The following is a 10344-nucleotide window of genomic DNA, read 5'->3' on the forward strand; positions in this document are numbered from 1 at the left end:
AGATGAAACTAGTTTGTCACCAATAACACTAGATATTGTGACTAATGTTACTAAATAACTAGCGATAATCCATTTTTTTGGTGGAAAACCTGAGTAAAAAAAACTATTGCTACGAAATTTTTGTTTCTTCACTAAATATATGCGCGTGTGCATTTAAGTACGACTCTAATTTTTGTTTCAAAAAGACAATAATTAGTGATGCACTTTTTAGGTACCTAATAATTTCATAGGTAAAATAGAGATGATACACTGATCGTCACTAATTTGTTTATGCTATTAGTGACAAAAACTAAGGTTGCAAAAAATATAAAACTTTTAGTGACGAAACTATTTTGTAGCGAAAATATAACTAATTTTAAGACGAACAATTATTTGTCACCAATTGTCTACAACATTTGTGACGAAACTAATTTTTCACCAATAATATTAATTTTGTGGCTAATATTAATCAATATTTGGCGCCAATTCATTTTTTTTGTAGAAAACTTTAGTAGACAAAAATTTTGCTACGAAATTTATGTTTTGTCACTAAAAGCGTATGCCTCATGTATTTAAGTACGAAATATAATTTTTGTCACAGAAAATCGATAATTAGTGATAAATTTTCTATTGTAGCTAATATTTTCGTGGTTAAAAATCACATTTGTTGTAGTGGCTTCTTAGTTGAAGCACTATATATTTAAGTGTTAGGGTTAGAAAGTAATACAATATTATTTTAGTGATACAGTAATATAGAAACTATAATACAGTAGTTTTATCGTATTTTTTTAGTATACTATGCATATTTTTTAGCTTATTTCGTTTAATTGGTATAGTATATGTATATGAGTATAAATTGCTTTATGAAAAATAGTGTAACATGCATGTGTAAATGTGAAAGAAGCATGTGGAAGGTAAGACAATTAAACTAATGAGAGAGAATGGGAGGGAAAAAATTAAATTGAAAAACAAATCTGCTAAAGGATATATCTGGAAAACGAAAATGCTTAAATATCTATTATGCCCTGAAAAGCCGTGCGAAGTTACCATAATACCCCCATTCTGGACATTTGGGCCATTCTTAGCTAGCGTTTGGCCATATATCCCAAATTTATTTTGAAAAATCTGATTTGGGTGAAGTTTGGTTTGAAGATGAAAATGTGTTTGGACATACATTTTCAAAACATATTTTCCAACTTTATTTTGAAAAACATGTATAATTCCCAAGTTTTGGGATTTTGACCCAAAATCAGCTCAATAGCTAATTTTTGGATTTGAAATTTGGCCAAAATATGAGCAAAACTTATGACCATGAATTTTTAAAATAATTCGCAAATTTATTTTGACGCACGGGCCCTTAGTTTGTCCAAATATATTTTCCCTTCTTAAAAATCGCTCGCGCGAATCGCGGGTTAGCGTGGTTACGGACTGATATTTTCGAAATAAAAAAATGATATCAGGAAAAAGGAGGACATTGGAAACATGAAAAAAGGACATCGAGTTCTGTATTTCCAATTTTCAATTTCGCCGGGTTTCCCTAGAAAGATACAAATGCTGGGCGGCGTACATCGCCACATACAAACCGCCACGTAAAATGATTCTTCTTCCTCCGCTTACTTCCTGGCTCTAATCACTCTTCACACTTAAATTCAAATTCAATCGTCCAAAACGATGTGCCTGCCGCCGCTGCCGCCGCCGGAGTAGGTGGAAGTCAGAATTCCTGAAGCTACTCTGACGCCGTACTTCACTCCATCCCTCTAACACTTATGCCTCTCCGTCTTCAAAAGGTGCGTTCAATCACAAGCCCTAGTATATTCTACTTCACAATTATTAGATCTGTAGTCCTGGATCAGTTATACTTTTCGTTACCAGTTGTTTGATTCTTAATTAAGGGCTTTAGATTGTTAACGTGTTTAGTTTTGCGGACGCAATATCACTGGTTCCACATCTGTTCGACAGGTGTTAACACTGAATTTGCTATCGTCCTTTTTGTTCCGGCGTTGTTGTTTTACGTTGTTACAGGCATTGTTACTTGGCGAACGAAAAAAATGAAATCAGATATCTTTGATTCAAAGCCTAAAATGTAGAGTTTCATCTCGGGTACATTGTGACCATATTTATTCCATATTTAAGGAGCAAGCTGAAAATTATAATGATGTTGATGGTGGATCTTCACTCTCATTTCCAGTAATATCCATCAACAATTTATGATTAGTATAATATGAAACACACATTCTAACGTACATAAATACATGCACTTAGTCATGCATATATAGTATGAATTATATATATTCATAGTCACAGATGTACTACGTACATACATATTGACAGATACAATATTTAGAACTACAACCTATAGATGAAAAATAAAAGAAATTACATACTAGTTTCAGGAAAGAATAGATAAGAAAATCAGGTTTAAGCAATACCATTCTAGGAAGAGTACTTCATGCTTTATGAATATTTTTTATGTGAGCATCTCCTTGCTTTTCAAAGCTATAATTTATATTTCCCTAAAATGTACTGGCTCTCTATTATTGATTAGAATTATTTTTTCTTTTTAAATATTTCTAACTTGTAATTTGTTCAAGAACTGCCAAGGTTTGCCCTTATTTTAAATTATGCAATATATGATTTATTCATTTTTCTCCTACGTATCCAGGAAAAGGAAATCACAATTAAATAGTTAGAATGAGCCATGTTGACTAGGAATAAAGTATGATAAATAGTGTTTCTAGGTTGACCCAATTAAAAATAATGAGCCAATGTAATTTTAGATCCATTCTTGGGAGATGCAATTGAGAATTGAAGATGGACAACCCATAGTATTTTGAGGTTAAGATATGCATACTGAATATGGTATTGGAAACATATTATCCACTTTACTATAGAAAGAGAAAAGGTCCAAATTTGCTCTGGTACTACCCAAAATTGGTTAATTTGGTTGTCAATTACACTTTTGTTGCAATCATAACCTTCCTATTAGTAAACTTTCTCATATTTGTCTTGTCATTAACAGAGCTCTAATGCGAAGTGAGTGAACTCCATGTGTTCAAAATTTTCAAAAAAAAAAGTTCAGTTTTATTCATCAATTTTATGCTTTGAAATTATCTCAAAGTTGGAGTTTTGTTAGAGCTTCCTTAGGGTTAAGGGAAAATGAGACTTATCCTAATGGTAGAAGTAATATTAGACCAAAGTTTAATAGAGGGTAAAGTTGCCCAATTTATAGTAGAATGGCAAATTTAACCATTTCCCCTTAAAGAAAATGTGCGCATTTCTCTTTTAAAACTAGGGACAAAAAACTTACAGTTAAAAGTTTGATTAATTTTTTATAGTTTATCTCGATATTATGTTAACGCGATCAAGCGCATGAAATGTACATTAATGCGTATCAGTGATTTTATTTGTATCTAATCATAGTGGTTAACTTTTAACACGTAGCAACCGGTACCCATCGATATTAAAGACAATATAAAGTCACTAATGAGAAGTACTTCTAAAAATATTAGAAAACCAAGAACATAATTATTTTTATTAGAAAGGTGTCAGAGTTGCTTCTTTTTTAGCCTAGGCGAAGAAGGGTCGTACCAACCACTCCATTCGAAGTGACAAAAGGATGTTGCATCCCGGTCTCAAAGGAAACCACTAGAGCCTAGCTACAATGTTCTTTATACTCCTTTTAGAGAGATGCTTTCTAATTCGATTGAAACTTTTAGCAGTATGATCTTAATTCACAATTGGTATATTAAGTAAAGGAATATGATTACTATTTTCTTCATAAAGTGAACAACATGTTTTTGTTTTTGTTATCTTGGGAACAATGTGTTGTTTAATAGCACTTCGAATACCCTTATTCAACCGATCTAATCTTCAATTTTCACATGTATATTTAGAAAATAATTAATCTGTAATTAGGTCAACTCATTATTTTTAATTGGGGCAACTATGAAGCACAATTTACTATATTTTACTCGGTTATAATGTTTGTTTTAAACTATTTTAATGCAAATTTTAATATTTAGAAGGTGCGAGAGAGAACTTGTTAAATGATAAATTGTGTTATCTTAAATTTTTTGACAATTTCTTAAACATAAAACAAGTCTAAAGTAATAAAGAAACTCTTACAATCTACTCTAGAGAGCCAATTCATTTGAGGGAGATAGTGTGTGTACTACCTTTGAAAAGAAATGAGATACTCACAAAAAAATATTTATAAAGCTGAAGTATTATTTCTAGTATGACGTTGCTTAAACTTAGTTTACTGTTTCACTAATCTCTCTCTTATAACAAATTAAATTACTAAAAAATCAATAAAACAATATATAAATTTTTAGTGAACTCTGTTGAAATTGGACACTAATGTCCTATTTAAGCGTTATTCCTACCCAATAGGCTGGCTATCACAATCATAGTATACATTCCTAGAGAAGAACTAACAAATGGTAACAATTTAAATTGGTAATGCAGGATTCTCCACAAGTGATTAAATCATCAGGTTCTGAGAGTAGTCTCTTTTTGAATCCTAAGAAATTGGACGGATATCACGTGAAGCCAAAGTTAATATGTTTGAAACCCGTGTTTTGACTGAAATATTCGCCATAATAATTATCAAAATCATTTTCTTTTTGCTATAACATGAGAACAACGTGCCAACATGAATGAAAACATTATCACATATGTATCTACATACATTTGACAAGAACAATACTATAGTATCACAATATGGAAATGATGTGAGATAAATACTAAATACTAATTAGTGATTAAGAAGAATGCTGAAGAGTAAACCAAACTAAAGAAATGTCACGTTAAGAATAACAAGTCATGATTTATAAATGTTTTTGTGTGAGTATCTCATTGCTTCTTAAAGGTTGTAATTTATACAGATCTCAATAGTTGATTGGCTCTCTAATATGTATTATAATTATTATGCCTCAAGAAAAGAAAACAATCAAAAAATAGTTAGAATGAGACATTTCGACTAGGAAATAAAATATGACCAATTGTGCTTTCAAATTGATCCAATTAAAAATAATGAGTTGACTTAATTTCAGATTTATTGTTCTCGAAATATGCATGCGAGAATTGTTGATATAATCAATTTATAGTATTTTGCTTTGTGGAATACGATTATCATGATATGTTACTAAAAACATATTATTCCGTTCATTAAAGCAAATTGTCTGCATTTTCCTTTTCTACTTGGGGTACCAAGCTCTTGCATCTAAAAGTTTTTACTGATTTAGAATGTCTCATTCTTGCTATTTAATGCATATTCAGATGCGTGGGAGAGATGATTAAAAAGAATTCATTAGTTTAAAATGAAAAGCAAGCTTTTGGAAATTTTTGAACCTAAAACAAGTTACAAACAATAAATAAGCACCTATAATTCATGTCACAGAGTAGTTCTTTGTAAGGATGTCTATATATTACGATATTTGAAAAGTAGTGGGATGCTCACAAAACAAATTGATAAAGCATGAAGTATTATTCCTATCATGAAATAGGCTTGATCTAGTCTTCTCTATTCCACAGTGACACTTTCCCATAAGTAATTAGGTCATTATGTTAAGGGACTAGTCGAATCCCGAGAGATTAGGATCAACATCACATATATCCATAAACAGGGGCGGACCTAGTGCATAGGTGTCCTTTTTCCCGGGAACCCAATAACTCTTGCGTAGACCCTGTATTTATATTAAGAAATTCACTAAATATTGGTAAATATCTGACTGTGAACCCAGTTATTATTATATATTAATATGAAATTACGGTAGGAACCCATAAGCCTCAAATCCTGGATCCGCCTCTGTCCATAAACTATGTCTTTGAGGGCCAAGTTACTAAAATATTCACCACCATAATTACCAAAATCAATTTATGACTATTTTAAGATGAAAACATAAATATCGACTGCATGCATAAATTAGGAAAAGAAATTGCTACTAAAATGCAATATAAAAAACACATTAGTCATATCAAAATGCAAAATGCTATAGGGCGGATTTTAATTTTCGATTCTCACATGCATCTTTCGAAAACAATGAAACTCAAATTAGAGAAACTTGTAATTTTTAACTTGGGTAACTTGGGAGTGCAATTTGCTATACCTTCCTAGTTAGAATGTCTCATTCTAACTATTTCAATGCAATTTTCTTTTCGGCAAATGTGAGAGAAATGATTAAATTACTGCTTGCATTAATTTGTAAAAATGGAGGCTACATGTCTTGAATATAATCTCCATATTTATTAGAGCGAGATAGTTTAGCTAGGAAATAAAGTATGGAAAAAAAAATATTCCAAGTTGACCCAATGAGAAAGTTACCCTAATTTTATATCCGTTATTTTTGGAAGATGCATGTGAGAATCGAAGATGAACCGATTCATAGTATTTTGCATTAAATTGGGAGTGCAATTTGCTATACCTTCTTGATTAGAATGTCTCATTCTAACTATTTCAATGCAATTTTCTTTTCGGGAAATGCGAGAGAAATGATTAAATTACTGATTGCATTATTTTATAAAAATGGAGGCTAACCTTGACAGTCTTGAACATAAGCAAGTTAGAAAAAAACAGAGGAACACTTATAATCCATGCTAGAGAACAAGTTCATTATAGGGAGGTTTATATATATTACAACATTTGAAAAGTAATGAGATGCTAATAACACAACATTCATAAAGCGTGAAGTATTTATTGTTTCTAGCACGGCGTGGGTTAAGCTGGTTTTGTCTTCACGATTCTTCTCAGGACAAGGCAAAACACTGAAATGAAATGGAAAATAATATATTAGTAAAATCTTACCGACTTTTTTGAAATTAGACGTTGATGTCCTATTTCAACATAGTTCTCGCAAAATGATATTGACTATCCAAATTCTTGTATACATGCCTAGAGCAAAATCAACAGTCATAACAGTCAAATTCGAAGATATATACTTCATTTCAAGTAATTAAATCATTTTGTTGCGGAAGGAGTTGTCTTTTCTTGATCTTATCAAAAAAAAAAAAAAAAAGAGGAGTTGTATTTTCTTGATTTTGAGAAAAGTTTCAAAACCATGTGCAGTCTTCTTGTGTCTTTGAGAGCCACGTTATATTGACTGAAATATTCACCAACTTAATTACCAAAATCAATTTATGACTAATATAATATGAAAGCTTACATTCCAACAATATGCATAAAAAATACATATACATATCCATACATACTTGCGAAAATTATGTACATTGTCCTGGATACATGTTTACAAGTACAATAATATAGAATTACAATATAGAGAAAAGGAGAGATGCATACTAGTCATGAGAATAATAATGAAAGATCAAACAAAAGTTTAAGCAATGCCATGTTAGGAATAATAATTCACGTATTATAATGTTTTTGTGTGAACATCTTATTGCTTTTCAAAGGTTGTAGTTTATACACTTACTTATAATTAAACGGGTTCTCTAGCATGAATTGTAATTGTTTCATTTTTATTATTATTGTTCTAACTTGTTACAAGGTCAGCCTCCATGTTAAAATTTTGCAAGATTCAGTTGACTCTCTTGCTTGCCTCCAGGAAATGAATCGCATTCAAATAGTTCTCTAAATAATTAGAGCAAGCTAGATAGTTGGCTAGCAAATAAATTATGATAAAATTTGTTTCCAAGTTGACCCAATGAAGAAAGTTAGCCTAAGTTTATAACCAATGTTTTTGGAAGATGCATGCGAGAATTGAAGATGAACCGATTCATAGTATTTTGCATTAAAAATATCTGTGATCTTCTATTATTGAAGATGAATAATAATATTTCTCCTTATTATTCAATGTGACCGGCCGTATGAAATGTATATTAACGAACATCAGTAGTTTAATCTATATGTAAATTAGTTGGTTCTTTTGGTGTTTGGTAATCTTTTCCGGCATGGAAGTGAAATGAGTCTAAATTGAGCAGAATGAATATTGAGGGCTCCATCCAATTTACTTGGAATTGATGCATAGTTGCTGGATTCGTAGGGTTGGAGAGAGGTTGGGGTTTTGTATTTTGTGCATTTATAACACATTTTGGGAAATAGATGATTGGACCATTGAGGTTGTGTAGCAAGGTTGGTTCACCCTATAAATTCATCACTTTCAGAACTATGTGTACATAGTTGGTGAGATGTATTGCTATGAGCGATTTACTGATAGTGGTGGCCGATTTACTGATCTATAGTTGGAGGCTTAATTTCTAAGCATGGGCTGAAGAATGTCATCCATCTAAAACAATGGTGGACCTATGCTTGTACAAGTGTGTCCAGTTGAATACAATTTGTCAAAATCTTTTACTAACTTTATGTGATAAATTATTGTTAAACCATGAAAAAATTGTTTAACAGATGTTGAACCCGCTTGACATTGGCAAAAAGAAACTTTTGGAGCAATGTTTTCTTTTTGCCAATGTCAAGCGGGTTCATGATATGCCCGGGGCCTTGATGACATTTTTGCCAACTCCAATGCATTTATGGTGGGGCGATGAACGGAAATTTCAATTGAGAAGATATTCTTGGTTCAAAAGGTAACATCCTAAGGGTATTTGCTCTTCGACATGCCAAAACATAAGTGCTATGTAAGGAAGGTGATTCTGTTGTAGCCATGCACTGCATTGGAGCTGCCTCTGGGGTCTCAAGGTTGTTACATCAAGAGATGACTTTTGACTCGTGATTTGTTCTAGTTTCGATTGTTCCAAATGGGTGACTGATAAATGCTTCTCTTATTCCGCTGAATCATTTTCCAGCTTCTAGAGATGGACTTCCGGCTTCTAGAGATGGACTTATGACTATGGCTTCCCATATTTCTTTGTGCTTGCAACACCTCGTTTCTACTACAGAATTTGGGAATGAGGCGTGTTGTTGTTGTTTTCGCTTTGAAATTATCTGGCTAAAGTGGAGCCATCTGCGAATTATATACTGAGACTTACAGGCTCTAGATTAAAATTGTCCTGTTCCTCACAGAACTTTTGCCCACTATGACTCATTTCTCAGCTTTCATCTGATGTTTCATGAAAGTAATGCGTATTTGATCGTCCATGTGTCTTGTCTGCTGCCAAGTTGTACGTAACATGACACTTGAGAGATTGGAAATGCCAAAGATGTCAATTCTCAACTTTCTATGTATATGACATGAATATATAATTGGTCGTCCATGTGCTTGTCAGCTGCTACAAATTCGATTTGTCGTGGTAAAAGGGTTAAAATTAAACTTCTCTTAGGTTAACCAGCTCGATAGTTTGACATGACGTGATATTTGTGCATTTTGAATCAAGTCCGTATGGTTTTCCTTTGAGCGCCTACCATTTAGAGATCCTTATATTATACATGTAGGTTCTCAATCTTTTCAGTTACTAATATGAGATTTTGTTGTACATCCAACAACTTTTGCAGCAATATAGCTAATTGTTGGCTATGCGCATGTTATGGAAAAGCATCGTGACTAAAGTGTTTAACCACGAAAATCCCATCTTTAGTAATGATGTCCTTTATTTTGCCTACTAATTTATGTCATGTTAAACCTAATTAATACTCTTTTTGTTCACTTTTGCTTGTCCACAATATTAAAAATATATATTCAATTTTGCTTGTCAATTTTAGCAATTCAAGAGAAGGTCGTTTCCTCCCCCCTCCCCCCCTATTTTATCATGATCATTAATTACTCATTTTATAAATTATTTTTCAAGACTTTTCAAAATACTATTGTTATTATGAGATATATGGTAAAATATGCACTTCATTTATTATTTTTTAAGGGGCGTGCAAAGTTTATTGTGAACAAGTAAAAGTGAACTGAGGGAGTATGTAATTTTCTCTATCATTGCATACTACAACATCATATATGCATATATAATAAAATTCTTGGATTCTCCACTCTGTAGGGAAATGCATAGGCGATCTGGAGTTTCTTGGATTCCCAAAATACTGTAGGGAAACTAAGAAATGCTATCACGATTACATGGAAAGAGTAATTTTAATTACTTTCACTAATATAGGAAGTACCCTAAATGGGAAGTTAGAGCGGTCCACAATACCACAATCTATCGGAAGTCGGTTTATAGATTTTGTGCATTACATTTACAGGTCCAAGGAGGATAATATTCCGATTTCAATATTCGTTTCCTTTATTATAATATTATCTCTTGAACATTAAGAGTGTGACACGATAGCTTGTTATGTATTAACGTGAAACACTAATTAAATACTTTTGAAATAAGGAATGACGTTGGAAAGAGTTTTCTTTTCTTAAATTAATTTCACTAAGGGCTTTCTAGAAAGATACACTGCTGGGCAGCTCGCCCATTCCCTTCAACACGTGTACTCCTCAATTGTCCGAAGTTAAGAGGCTAATC

At 32.2% G+C, this 10344-nt stretch overlaps 1 long non-coding RNA gene across 1 annotated transcript; it reads left to right on the forward strand.

Moving 5' to 3' along the window:
• LOC109230352 lies at nt 1432-9373 on the forward strand. The gene is made up of 2 exons (XR_002068626.1): nt 1432-1766; nt 8342-9373. It is a non-coding gene; the product is annotated as an uncharacterized LOC109230352 (long non-coding RNA).

Source organism: Nicotiana attenuata, chromosome 1 (assembly GCF_001879085.1).
Source record: "Nicotiana attenuata strain UT chromosome 1, NIATTr2, whole genome shotgun sequence".
Lineage (NCBI taxonomy): Eukaryota > Viridiplantae > Streptophyta > Magnoliopsida > Solanales > Solanaceae > Nicotiana > Nicotiana attenuata.